This window comes from Hemiscyllium ocellatum (genome assembly GCF_020745735.1).
Source record: "Hemiscyllium ocellatum isolate sHemOce1 chromosome 27 unlocalized genomic scaffold, sHemOce1.pat.X.cur. SUPER_27_unloc_13, whole genome shotgun sequence".
Classification (NCBI taxonomy): Eukaryota; Metazoa; Chordata; class Chondrichthyes; order Orectolobiformes; family Hemiscylliidae; genus Hemiscyllium; species Hemiscyllium ocellatum.
This window is the reverse complement of record NW_026867480.1, coordinates 507,527-522,001: the sequence shown is the minus strand read 5'-3', so window position 1 is coordinate 522,001 and position 14,475 is coordinate 507,527. Positions and strand designations below refer to the sequence as shown.

Genomic DNA, 14,475 nt, shown 5'->3' with positions numbered 1-14,475 from the left:
ACAAGTCTTGCACCATTTCCACAGATTGAATAGCATCCCGCGATTCACAGCAGGGAGAGATTGTATCACCACCGTGGCTCAATCCCAGCCTCAGGCGACTGTCTCTGTGGAGTTTGCACATTCTCCCGGGGTCTGCGTCAGCTCCATCTGGGTACTCCGGTTTCCTCTCCCAATTCAAAGATGGGCAGGTTAGGTCAATTGGCCATATAAAATTGCCCACAGTGTTCAGGGATGTGTAGGTTAGGTGCATTAGTCAAGGGTAAATGTTCAGTAATGGGGTAGGAGAATAGGTTTGGATGTCTTTATCCCCAGAGGGTTGGTGTGGACTTGTGGACTGTAGGGATTCTATAAGTCTACGAAACCTGTCCTGTGTCTGGGTGAGGAGTCAGCTGATCATCCAATATGGAGAGACATGATCTACACCATAGAAACCATGGAAATGTGCAAACTGTGGGAGGGAAACAAATGTCTCTACATGCTGAAAATTCATTGATGCAGTCACGCTGGAGATAAGTCATTCATCTACTGTTTGTGGGAAGGGATTCAATCAATCACCCGTCCTTGAGAAACAAGAATGCACTCAGTAAGGAGAGGCCATTCATCTGCCTTAAGTGTGGGAAAGATTCAGTGACACATCCTACCTGCTGACTCACCAGTGAGATCACACTGGGGAGAGGCCATTCCCCTGCTTTGAGTGTAACAAGGCATTCTCTGCTGATTAACACTGAGAGACCTTTCAAATGCTCACATTGAGAGAAAAGCTTTAAACACAAACATGAAATGCTGATACATGAGTACGTTCACACTGGGGAGAGGCCATTCCCCTCTCTGTGTGTGGGAAACGGTTTGTCCATTCAAAAAAAAACCTTCTGAAACCCCAACGAAAACACACTGGTAAGAAGCTGTTACCTGCTGCTTTTCTGGAAAGGATTCATTCAGTTATCCCACCTTCTGAGTTCACACCTGACTCAGGCAGCTGTATGCTGTTCCTGCTGTTCTCAATAAAATTCTGATGGAGCTCCAACCCCCTCCAACGCCGCAGAGGACCAGGAAACAGATGCAGTGGAACAGGGAAATGTGGCGCTTGTGATGTCACATGGGTAGGCCAGCAGAAGGCGGCATTGTGTTACTGTACTTCTCAGAGAGAGAGAGAAACTCTGACTTTGAAAGAATGCATTATAACCGTGCTGAATCAAAGTTTGTCCCATTGCAGGCAGAACTGGGCATACACCAACACGCACAGGCACAAAATCAGATTCACAGACAGATATAAAGAAACTTTCCGACACACACGTCCGGGAAAATGTGTGCCACTGCAGACAGAATTTGTCATTCATACACAGACAGATACACTCACACTTCTCTCCGATGTAATCTGTGTCCTATTGCTTGCAGAGATAGTCACATCAACACAGAAAAACAGACATTAACACAGAGATGGGAGCGCAATACGGTTAGAGTGAGATACAGAATCACTGACTTTTACAAATATGTCCAGAGATATACTCAGACAATGTTGTGTTCAGCTGTGTGAAAATCTTTGGCTCATAGTCCCAATGTGAGTGAAATAGTTTTCCCACTCCACTGACGTGAATCTTAAAGAAGAAGCCGGGGAGCAAGCTCCCTTTCTTTTCGACGACATTTCTCATTTTGTAGTCGTCAGGGGTCACACCTGCGTGGGGAAACCGCAATGGGTTTCAAGTCCATCGCATTAACCACTCAGCCCACGAATACAGAACCATACTGACAGCTTCACTTCCCAGGTCTGTCTGCCTGTGGAGCAGAGAAAGAGTGAATCATCGCAGAGTTTTTTTGAATCCATTCACTTCACGGTGATTCGAAAGGGTTAAATATCTGCACACGGCGAGTCTAGGTGTTTCATCCCTAAATACTTTTAACTTTTAGTTAAAAACAAATATGGAAAATTGCAGGAGGAACGGAGAAGGTCAGGCAACATCTACGGAAAGAGAATCAGACGCAGCATTTCAGAATTCCGTTTTCTCTGACAGGTGCTGTCAAACCTGCCGAGTTTCTCTTTTTGTCTCGGCTCCGCCGCATTCGCAGTCCCTGACGTCAGGCATTAATTAATTAATCAGAAACCCCTTTGTGGAGAAGGTTTTCGTTGGGGGAACATTTTCCTGACCCCATTTAAAAGCACGCTGATTCAAAGTCAAGGAAGAACAGCGAGCAAAGCGTCCCTGCGTGGGTTCGAACCACCAACCTTTCGGTTAACAGCCGAACGCGCTGACCAATTGCGCCACAGAGACAGGCGCTGCAAGCCGTTTCGCTGCACCATGATTTAGGGGTGGCTGTTAGTAAATACATAATTCAGCCTGCCCCGCCTAGAATTACAATTGTCGTCTATCACTTTTACTTTTCCTTAATAATGCCTGGGACATTCATTGTGGAGACACCGGGGACAGTCTGATCCCACCTTCTGCAGACACATCCATGTCACGAGGAATTAGTTTTTTTCCTCCGGGACCGTCGCCCTTCGAGCCTTTCAGTGTTTTGTCTGTTCGCAAGTTCCCTCATTGGCTCGGAGGCGAGAAGGGGTTTGAAGTCCTGATGTGCACGAACGACAATTCTTTCAATGTCTCAGATCAGTTCATGTCCCGAGAACATCAGAGTCAATCTCCCAGCCTCTTCAACAAGGGGACGGTGTCTGGACTGTCTCTGCTCAGTCGGACGGTTCATCTTTCATTCTCATCTAAATCCGCTTCCCAAAGACTTTCTAAACGTTCAAAAAGCTGGAGACTGGGATTTCTGTTTTGCTTCATGAACATTTTTCCATTTCCTAACTGACAATATTTTGCCAAAATCTCTTCCCAAGTGTATGCCATGCTTCATTTCCAGGGATAAGGAATTTCCATTGTGGGGAGACATTCCCAAGGTTGGGAATGTTCGCTTTGGAGCAAAGAAGGTTAACTGGAGATTTCCTGGGGCTGTTGGTAATGATGGGAGAAGACGCGGTGGGAATGGGCAGATTAATGATCATTGGCTCGGAGGAGAGAAGGGGTTTGAATTCCTGGTGTGCACGAACGACAATTCTTTCCATGTCTCAGATCAGTTCATACCCCGAGATCATCAGAGTCAACCTCCCGGCCTGTACAACAAGAGGACGTTGTCTGGATTGTCTCTGGACAATCAATAGGATGAGTGTAGATTGGTAAATGTATTTAGAGACAGTTCTGTTCATGCCCTGTGAGCGAAACCTGGATCTGAAGGAATAAAAGGGACATTAACAACATCGATCTGAAATTGGATACGTGACAAGAAACAGAGCCATCACTAACAGTTTGCTTTTGAACTGGAGAAGGTTTCTCGTGAAATTAGCTTGAGGCTCGAGGTATGCATGATCAACATAACTTAGGTAAAACACGCAAACACTTTCCTCATTAGCAGACAGTGAAAGGATTACAAAACGCAAATTAAACATTTTCGACAAGTGATACAGGGGACTGGGAAGATAAGTATTATAAACTGTGAACACCAATGTTCTGGAGCACAACACTTACATTCAAAGACCGAAAACATCCAGGTCCTGATTAATCAGATTGCATTGTGGTGCTCTTCTGCAAAACCTCCACTTGTAATGTCCTACAAAAGAGTGACAAAGCTCAGGATGGAAAATCTGAAGGGATGAACGTTGGCTTATTTTCTGAAGATTCACAAAGCTAAGACTGGGTTTTGGTGATTGTTTCCTTTCCACTCCCAGGAGCCGCAGTGGGGGAGAAAAACACCATCTGATTCACTCCTGGCCCTTTTTAGTGAAGGAAACTGCCGTTGCAGGAAAGGGTCCACTCAGTCATCCCAGCTGCATGCTTTACCTGGCTGTACCAGGGATCCAGTAACAAACGGACAACTCAGCTGACCAACAAAGAAAGTGGGGTGGGGGGACTGGGTGCACTTTGGGCTGGAGGTGTTTTCTTTTAAAAGCACTTATTGTATGCCTCTTTTGCTGGTGAAATCTGAAGCTGTAACAAAATAAGGTCGTAGTAAAGGTTACCTGAACATACCGCCACGTTCAGAGTCTGCGAGGTCCAACAGGTTTTTGTTTTAAAGTTGCTCATTTCTTTCAGCTTCCAGCACTAATGTCATGTCTCAGAAGGATCAGTGAATGAGTAGCTAATCTTGTTAGAAATTGTATATTTTTCAGGACTACAGGTTCATTGTTTCATTGGCATTGCAAAGTTTACTGGCAACAGTTTGAGGTGTGGGCTGTATTCACTGGAAATAAAGTTTTAAAATCTCACAAACACCAGAGTATAGTCCAACAGGTTTATTTGGAGGCACTGGGTTTCGAAGTGCTGCTCCTTCATCAGGTAGCTGTGGAGTAGGATCACAAGGCACAGAATATAGTGCAAAAAGATTATAGTGTCATGCAACATAAGTGATGAATTGAAGAAACCTAGATTTCTGTTAAATCATTCATCTTTTAAAATGGATTGCAGATTTCGGCTAATTAATCTGTACATTCCAGAACTTCTTTTAAGTCACGTTTTCCAGGAAACTTTATGTTTTATAAAAGGAGGTAGCACCTCACGTCAAACAATGCATGAAAGCTGTGAGGTTAGAGTCTGTCTGTAACCCAATCTTGAGTCAGAATGGTTCTACTTCCAAATATATAATCCTGCAAATGCAAATTCACTCCAAATGCGTGAGTGCGTGCATGAGAGAGAGAGAGTGTGTGTAAGTGCGTGTGCATGCTGGGTAAAGTGTGTGTGTGATGGGGTATAATCATGTGCGAAGATGTATGCATTGGTGTGAGTGTAGGGACGTATTATTGTGTGTCTGAGAGAGAGCATGTCTACCGGAAAGGCTCTGCACGAGCGTGTGAGTGTGTAAGTGTGAGAGAGAGCATAACAGTGAAGTGGGGTTACCTGTCATGTGACATGAACCCAAGGTCGCGGTTGAGGCCATCCTCCTGGTTTGCCAAATTGGCTATTAGCCTTTGCTGGGCCACTAAAAGTGATTAAGCAGTTACACAACACACATGGGAGAGGGCAGGTTGGGACTTGTCTTTCGATTTGCAGAACGTGGGACGTTCTGGGTGCTGGAAACTAGGGAAAACACACACTGGAGGACCTTCAGCACAGAGAGATGGAGCTGGAAGCCAGGCTGGAGACACGTTGGGGGAATCACTGTGGATACAGGCCGTTTGGCCCACCAAGTCCATACTGGCCCTCGGAAGAACATACACCCCCACAGCTTATCCCTGAATTTCGAACGCCCAATCCATTCTAGCCAGTACATGTTTGGAACATGGGAGGAAAATCAAGCGCCCAGAGGAAACCCACGTAGACAGGGAGTGGGGGAGGGGTAGGAAAGGGCAAAATCCACACTGTCACCATGAGGGTGGGTTCAAACCCAGGTCCCTGGTGCTGCAAGGAATCCCCTCTCCAGCACTCGGCAACCGATTGGCTTCTGCCCAATCCTGGTGACACTCCAGTCAGTTTGAGGAAATCAATTTGCTTCCATAGAGTTTCCACGGGGCAGGGGTCGTTGTTACCCGCCAGATTCAACAATCCAATGAAAGGCTCGTCTACAGCGAGAACACTAGTCCACATTTCGCGAAAGAATTAAATTTCTCTCTGCAATTAGAGCCCTTGAGCCCTCCCACGCAGGCTGCGTGTATTCATGGGGATTCTCAATGCATGTTGATATTCGAAATTCCCCAATCCTGGGAAAAAAGATTGAGTGCATTCACCCTCTCCATGCCTCTCAGGATCTCTTCACCTCTATGAGCCCGCCCCAACCCCCCGAGGCTCTTATGCTCGAAATAAAAACGTCTTAGCTTGTCCAACCTCTCCCTGTTACTCAGACCTTGAGTCCTGGTTTCTTGTAAATGTCTTCTGCACTCTTTTCAAGTTTAATAACATCTTTGTTTCGCAAGGTGATCAAAACGAATCACGATACTCCAAGTGTGGCCTCACCAATATCCTGATTAACTGCAACATAACTTGTCAACTTCTATACTCAATTCCCTGACTGATGAAGGGCAGTGAGGCTTAAGCCTTCTTCACTGCCCTGTCTACCTATTTTGTTGGACATATCGGACCTGCTCCAAACTGGATAATCTAACTGATGTGACAGGAAACCGCTTCCTTTCTTGAGACAAGTCTCCCAGAGAGAAGTTGCTGGTTGACTGTCTGAACTACTGAACCTCAGTGCCCTCCTGCCCTCAGGAGGGGGGTCCACATATTTGCATAAAGTGGTGCTCGAAATTTTTATCATCTTTGGGATGGATCTCCATTCATTCAGTGCTATGGAGTCATGTAGGCCAGAAACATACCCTTCAGACCAACCAGTCCATGATCCCCAACTAAACTAATGCCACCTGTCTGCTCTTGGCCTATAACCAGTTTGTTAATAGTTGTGTTTATTTTTTAACTGTAACGATTGGATAAAAAAATTGCTGATAATTGATTTTAAAGTGTTGGGGATTTATTTTTATCACTAGAACAGATTACACCACTTTTCAGGCTAATTTTACCTAATGTAGGGCAACATGTTCCTCTGGGTGTTTCTGTTTGAGATCTTGAATGCTGCTGTGATGTCGTGCTGAATGCAATGGAGTCAATATTAATCCTAGCCTCACTGTGGCTGTGGGTGAATTGCCTTAATTTGGCTCCTGACTCAGAAACTGCGCAGAGAATCAACTGCTGAAACAATGATTTGCACTTTATTGTCTGTAGCAACCAAAAATAACCCCCCCCCCCCACAAGTCACCAAGTTCAACCTCACTCCCAACTTGGGGATCATCCAATTGATGGCAGAATTTAATTGACTTTCCACCGACAATATCTGTCTCTGGAAGTGTTCAGGGATTCACTGCAGTGTTGTTCTTCCAAGTACTGCTGCTGCATCTTTCTGGGTTTAAATTCTGGTGGAGATTCATCACTTTTAAATCTGTGGTGTGATGTTTCTTTAGATTCTAACACCACCTCCCCACATTGCTAGAGACCTCCAGTGTGTAGCATACCTTCTTAGCCTTGAGGTTTAGCTGTCTGTTTGAAACAGCCTGTCCTGCAATTAACCTCTTGGTGTCAAGGCCATCCTTCCACAGACAGACTAACTTGTCCTTTTGTCACGAGTTTATTAAAAACTTATCTCATCTGTCCCAGGAAACAGCTTGTTGTTATACATCCTTCTTCCCAGGGATAGTTAGCTAGCAGAAATTAGGCCATTCAGCCCATTGAGTCTGCTCCACCATTCAATCCTGGCTGAAAACTTTCTCATCCCCATTCTCCCCGTAACCCTTGATACTTAAGAATGATTATATGGTGGAGCAGACTCAATGGGCTGAATTGCCTAATTTCTTTTTCTGAGGGCTTATGATTTTGCAGTTTCTCAGTGGCCCTTTTGTTTCTTGATCCAGAAAGAGTTATTGCTGACTCAGGTTTACAGGACCACACCATAGTCCTCTCTGCATTGTCCAGGAATAACTATTCCTTCTGAGATATTGGAAATTCCAGACCTACCTTGGTATCCCTGAATAAAATCGGTTTGTCAGAAAATCTCTGCTCCTACTCTGGAACAGAAGGATTATGGGGAGAAAATTCAGAAATCGGATGTACAAAGAGACGATGGAGTTCTATTCCAGGATTCTCTCAAGGTAAACTTGAAGGTTGAATCAATAGTTGGGGAGGCAAATGCAATGATGGCATTTATTTTGATCAGACTTGAATATAAAGGCAGGGATGTACTTCTGAGGCTCTGTAAGGCTCCGGTCAAGCCGCATTTGGAGTATTGAACGCAATTTTGGGCCCCATATCTCAGGAAGGATGTACTGGCCCCTTTATTATTAACTATTCAATTCAGCTCATTGAATCAATTCTGCTATTTATTCCGATCACGTTAACTCTGGTAAACATCAACTCCACTTTCTTGCTATTTCGCCATAATCCTCGATTCCCTCACTAGTTAAACAAAAACTGACAGCCTTGAATGTACTTAACGACCCAAGCTCAACAACCCCCTGTAGTAACATGTTCCACAGATTTACTGCCCTCAGTAAAAATTCCTATCTGTCTTCAACATGCAATCTCTCATTTGCAGGTTATTCCCTCTGGTGCTAGACTCACCCACAAACGTAAACTTTTCCACATCAAGCCTGTCAAGTCTCCCCAGAATCGTTTATGTGAAAATAAGGTTACCTCCAAATCTTCTCACTTGTAATAAGTATAGGCCCAACCTATTCACTTCTCTTCATATGATATTCTTTTCATCCTAGTCAACCTTCTCTGGACTGCCTCCAAAGCCAGTATATCTTTCCTTGGGTAAAGGACCCACCCAGTGTTCAGTTGTGGCCTGACTGGTGCCTGACATAGGTTCACTATAACCTCCCGACCTTTACACTGTAGTTAAAGGTAAACCTCCCATTTGCCTTCCCTATTTTTCACTGAACTTGGAGGAAGAGATGCATGGGTATGGGCTTCCAAATCCCTCTATTCAACAGCTTTCTCCATTTAACATTCAGCACTGTTCCTCCTGGCAAAGTGCACAACCTCATTTCCCCAAATTCTATTCCATTTGCAAAAGGTTTGCTCATTTACTTAATCTGTCTATATCCCTGTGCAGATATTTCATGTCTTCTCACCACCTGCCTTCCCATCAACCATCTTTTCTGCAATCTTGGCAATAGTGCATTCACTTTACTTATCGAAGTAAATACTTGTAAATAATACATATTGTAAATAAGTTTGGCCCCAGCACTGATCCCTGTGGCACACTACTAGTTACAAGTTGCTCTCCTGAACGTGCCCCTTATCCCAATTGTATCATTGGTTAGCCATTCCTCTATCCATGCCTCTTTGCTTATTATTTCATGTGATGTGAATATCATTGGGTCTGCCAACAACCCTTCCCAAATTGTCCTTGAAAATGTGGCGCTGAGCTGCCTCTTAAATTGCTTCACATTATGATTTGGTCTGCAATAATGTTCAGGAGCGAGTTCCAGGTTTTTGATCAATAACAAAGAAGCAATGCGATATATTTCACAGTTGGAATGCTGTGTTCACACTTACCTGCTCTTGGTAGTTGAGGTGATGGCTTGGAAGGTGCCATTGAAGAGCCACCAATTAATCAAGCCAGAATGATAGATTGTGGCCAGAGATTCTGCTTTCTGACTTTCATCATCAATCTACATTCTTTCCAGCCAATATTTTAGTCTCAAACTGCCACACAATTACTCCTGTTACAGCTTCAATCAGCTATAATAATATGACCACCCTTGGGATGACTTTTCACACTTGAGTGCAAAATAAATACAGATAATTTTTTCCAGCTTTGATGGAACAAAAAAACAGCAAATTGATGGATAATTGCAGTTAGTGCAAACAAAGCTAGCGATCGATAAAGACTAACCCTGTTCACTTCAATGGCCAAATTACATTTTGAAAACCAAATACACACAGACAACATGTCAAAGTGGTTCCTAGGAGGAGAAATGGGACATTGAAGAGGAGTGAAATGATTGCTTTTGGTCACCGCCACCATTGTCCGAAAAACATATTGAAAGGATTCTTTATAGGTAGGCAAAAAGATGGAGTGGTATAACACTTCAGACACCGCAAAGTGTAAGACCACTTTCTAGTGGAAGAAAAAGACATTTCTTATTTCTAGAAGAACGGGGGAACAAATGGGAAATAAATCTGAATTGGTAACTCTTTCTTATTAAGGATGTTCCTTCACCACAGTCTTGACTTAGAGCATAAGTTCTTCATCAGGAATGAAGGTTGGTCCAACGGGGCTGAGAGATAATTGGGAAGAGGATGGGGATGGAGGGGGGGGGGGGGGGGAGGTAACTGTGAATGAAATAGGTCGATGGTGGTGCTGATTTATCATGAGAGGTAAGACAGGAGGGTGGAGCGAATAGGTGGGAAGCAAGATGAAAATGTAGGACTGCTCAAGAGGCTAATGCCGAGTTGGAAGGTTGGATCTGGGACAAGGCGCGTGGTGTGAGAGTGAGGGTGAGGGGAAATACGGAAACTGTAGTTGGTGGGTCCCAAGGCAGAAGATGAAGTATTCTTCCTACAAGCGTCAGGTAGCTAGAGCTTGGAGGGGGATGCGGCACAGGACTTGCATGCCCTTGACCGAGTGGGAGGGGAAGTTAAAGTATTCAGCCACAGGGCGATGGGGTCGTTTAGGTTTGGAGTCCTAGAGCTGTTCCCTGAAATGTTCTGCAAGTTGGCATCCAGTCTCCCCAATGTGTCAGAGCAATGGACATATAAATAAATCTTATAAACAAATTGGATAAATTTTAGCATGCCGGAGTATTTATCTTTAATGAAGATAACGAAAATATTAATAAAATTCGGTGACTGTTTGATACGGTTTGTCGGTCAGGCTCAACTCATCCCCTTCAAATGAGACAATGCTATTGATAGCGGTGAACTACTCTTTTTGCTGTAAAATCACAAGTTATTGATTTATTTTCACAACTTACTGGTATTCACACCTGCACATTCAATGTCAAACTCTGACATCAGAAATGAAATTACAGCATTAATTTTGACTTACAATATTTGAACAAACAAATTAATAGCACACAGTGAATACCAAGTCTGATAAATATGAAATCAAATTTGACCCAAAAAATATACAATCAAGATGGGAGATAATAAATGGGGGAAGTGCATAAGGTAAGAAATGCAGCATCAAAGAAGGTGCTCCTCCAGGGAGTGTATTTTACCAACTACAACTGCTAAATATAAACAAACACTCTGACATGATCCTCCGGTTTTAATGTGAACCAAAGCCCCATACAGTAGGTACCATTTAAATAAGTTAATAGATACAAGCCTTGAGCCAATCCAGCCTCCAGTTGGGCCCCCCTTTTGGAGCTCGGAGCTTCCTCCAGCTCCGGTGGGTTGTTGAGCTCCTGGGCTCCAGCTGCCACTGCCACTCCTCCACTGAAGAAGCTTTGGGAAGCAGATGCAAAGGTAAGATACAGAACAGAGCACCTTTGCCAAGGAAAGCAGCTTATGGAGACATTGAGCAATAGCATCACATGGTTTTGACCCATCGACCTCTGGGTTATGTGCCCAGCACACTCATGCTGCACTACTCTGCTTCGGTGCTCCGAGTCACCGGATTGTGGATCAGTTTAAATTCGATCCTCTATCTCTGATAACATCGCTGCACAAGGCAGTGAAGAAAGGTTTAGGCACACTAACCTTCATCAGTTAGGGAATTGAGTATAGATGTTGGCAAGATATAGTGTAGTTATACAGAACGTTGATAAGGCTGCACCTGGAGTATTGTGATCAGTTTTGGTCCCCTCGGTACCGTGTGATTTCTGACATCTTCAACTCTGGGTTAGTGTTGAACTTGATAGGATATTTTGTCCAACTCAGCATGTTTAAACAGTATCGCTCGGATGGAGTCATTTGAAACATTTGAGGAGGTGAGTTCAACAAGATTGAACTATTCAAAGTTACTTGGACTCTCTTTTAAACTTACATCAGGACCAGTAGTCAGAGACACATACAACATGGAAACAGACCCTTCGGTCCAACTTTTCCATGCTGACCTGATATCCTAAATTAACCTAGTCCCATTTGACAGCACCTGACCCATATACTCTGGAAGCTCATTTCATGTATGTGCCACCCTCTGCATGAAGAAGTTGTCCCTTTAATATATTTCGCCTGTCACCCTGAACCTATACCCTCTATTTCTGGACTCCTCCAGCCCAGGGAAAATACCTTGTCTTTTACCCTGTCCATCCCTCTCATGAATTTAAACGTCTATTAGGTCACTCCTCTACCTCCGATGCTCCAGTGAAAACAGCCCCAGCCTATTCAGACTCTCCCGGTAGCTCAAACCCTCCAACCCCCAGCAACGTTCCGTAAATCTTTTCTCATAGAGAAGTCAAGGTTTCAGTCCTGAAGAAGGGTTAATATCCAAAATGCTGACTACTCCACATCCTGATGCTGCCTGGCTTGCTGTGTTCTCCAGACCTCCTGCTTGCCTACTTCGGGTTGCAATAGGTAGTGGCTCAGTGGTTACCACTGCAGCCTAACTGTGCCACAGATCCAGGTTTGATTCCAGCCTTGAGTGTCTGTCTGTGAGGAGTTTGCATATTCTCCCAGTGTCTGCGTGTGTTTTCTCTGGGTGGTCGTGTCCAAAGACGTGCAGGTCTGAGGTTTGATGAAGGCCTTCCTGCACTTAGAACAACTGAACACCCTCTCCCCCATGTGGACCCACCAGTGGGCCAGCAGGTCAGAAGGAAGAGCAAAGCCCTTCATGCACTCGGGGCAGAAGAACCGCCTCTCCTCGGTGTGGACCCACTGGTGTCTCAGCAGGTGGGAAGAACTGCTGAAAGCCATCTCGCACTCAGGGCTTGAGAACAGACGTCCGGGGTGCTGCACTCAGGGCAGCAGAAGGGCCTCTCCTCTCTGTGGACCCATTGGTGCTTCAGAACCCTTTCAAATTTCCCAATATCCTTCTGATAGGAGGGAGACCAGAATTGCACACAATATTCCAAATGTATTCCACAATATTCCAGTGTCCTGTCCAGCCACAACGAAACTTCCTAACTCCCATACTCAAGTTAGAGGATTGCGATAGTTTTTAAAACTCACAAAATAAAATAGGAAAAAAATGGAAGGACAAACCGAATTTTGAAGTCAACTTGGAAGCATCATTGAGAAATCGGCGGACTAGGTTTATTAGGTACCTGTTCTCCTTAAATACACGATATACATCTTTATCTTCTGCTCTTCGTAGTTCACAAAACCATGCTGAGTATCCTTGATCACGTTATTCCTATCCAGATGTTCATAAATCCTATCCCTTACAATTTTCTCTAAGACTTTGCCCACAACAAAAGTGAGACTCACCGGCCTATAGTTACTAGGGTTATCTCTACTCCCCTTCTTGAACAAGGGAACCACCTTTGCTATCCTCCAGTCTTCTGGCACTATTCCTGTAGACAATGAGGTCATAAAAAATCAAGGCCAATGGCTCTGCAATCTCCTCCCTTGCTTCCCAGAGAATCCTAGGATTAATGCCATCAGGCCCAGGGGACTTATCTATTTTCACCCTTTCCAGAATTTCCAATACCTCTTCCCTACATACCTCAAAGCCATGAATTTTAATTGATTGTGACTCAATATTCACATCGGCAAGAATGTCCTGTTCCTGAGTGAATACTGATGAAAAATATTCATTCAGTGTTTCCCCAATCTCTTCTGCCTCCATGCGCAACTTCCCACTACTATCCTTGACTGGACCTATTCCTACCCGAGTCATTCTTTTATTCCTGACATACCTATAGAAAGCCTTTGGGTTTTCCCTAAACCTACCAACCAAGGACTTTTCATGTCCCCTCCTTTCTGCTCGTAGCTCTCTCTTTAGATCCTCCCTGGCTAACATAACTCTCAATCGCCCCAATTGAATTTCATGCCTCATCTTTACATAGGCCACCCTTTTCACTTTAACAAGGGATTCCAATTCATTATTAAACCACGGCTCCCTCACACGACCCTTTCCTCCCTGCCTGACTGGTACATACTTATCAAGAACATTCAATAGTTGCTCCTTGAACAAGCTCCACATATCGATTGTGCCCTTCCCTTAAAGACTACTTTTCCAAGCCACGCATCCTAAGTCATGCCTCATCGCATCATAATTTCCTTGCCCCCAGCTTTAACTGTTGCCCTGCAGTGCACATTTATCCTTCTTCATCACCAGAGTAAAAGTCACCGAATTGTGGTCACTGTCCCCAAAGTGCTCACCTACCTCCAATTCTAACACCTGGCCTGGTTCATTACCCAGAACCAAATCCAGTACGGCCTCACCTCTTGTTGGCATGTCAACATATTGTGTCAGGAAACCCTCCCGCACACATTGGACAAACACCGCCCCATTTAATGTACTCGAGCTATAGCTTTCCCAGTAAACATCTGGAAAGTCAAAGACTCCCATAACAACCACCCTATTACGTTCACTCTTCTCCTGAATCACCCTCGCAATCCTTTCTTCTACATCTCTAGGACTATTAGGCCTGTAGAAAACTCCTAACAGGGTGACCTCACCTTTCCTATTTCTAACCACAGCCCAAACTACCTCAGATGGCGAGTCTTCATCCATCGTCCTTTCCACCGCTGGAATACGATCCTTGACAAGCAATGCCACACCTCCCCCTCTTTTCCCCTCACCTCTGACCCTACTAAAACATTTAAACACTGGAACCTGCAACAACCAATTCTGTCCCTATTCTACCCATGTCTCCGTAATAGCCACAACATCGAACTCCCAGGTACCAACTCACGCTGCAAGTTCACCTACCTTATTTCGTATACTTCTCAAATTGAAGTATATACACTTCATGTCACATTCCTGTTTAGAGGCAACCTCCTGTGAAATTGATGCCATGTTCCTAACCTCCCTCCACTCAAGGTCCTGCACCCTAAAGCTACAGTCTCGGTTCCCATGTCCCGGCAGAGTTAGTTTAAACCCCACCTA

At 44.5% G+C, this 14,475-nt stretch overlaps 1 non-coding gene across 1 annotated transcript; it reads right to left on the bottom strand.

Annotated features, from left to right (window-relative positions):
* Positions 1 to 2,193: 2,193 nt before the first annotated feature.
* trnan-guu (transfer RNA asparagine (anticodon GUU)) lies at positions 2,194 to 2,267 on the bottom strand. Its single transcript has one exon. It is a non-coding gene; the product is annotated as a tRNA-Asn (tRNA).
* Between the last annotated feature and the right edge of the window lie 12,208 nt (positions 2,268 to 14,475).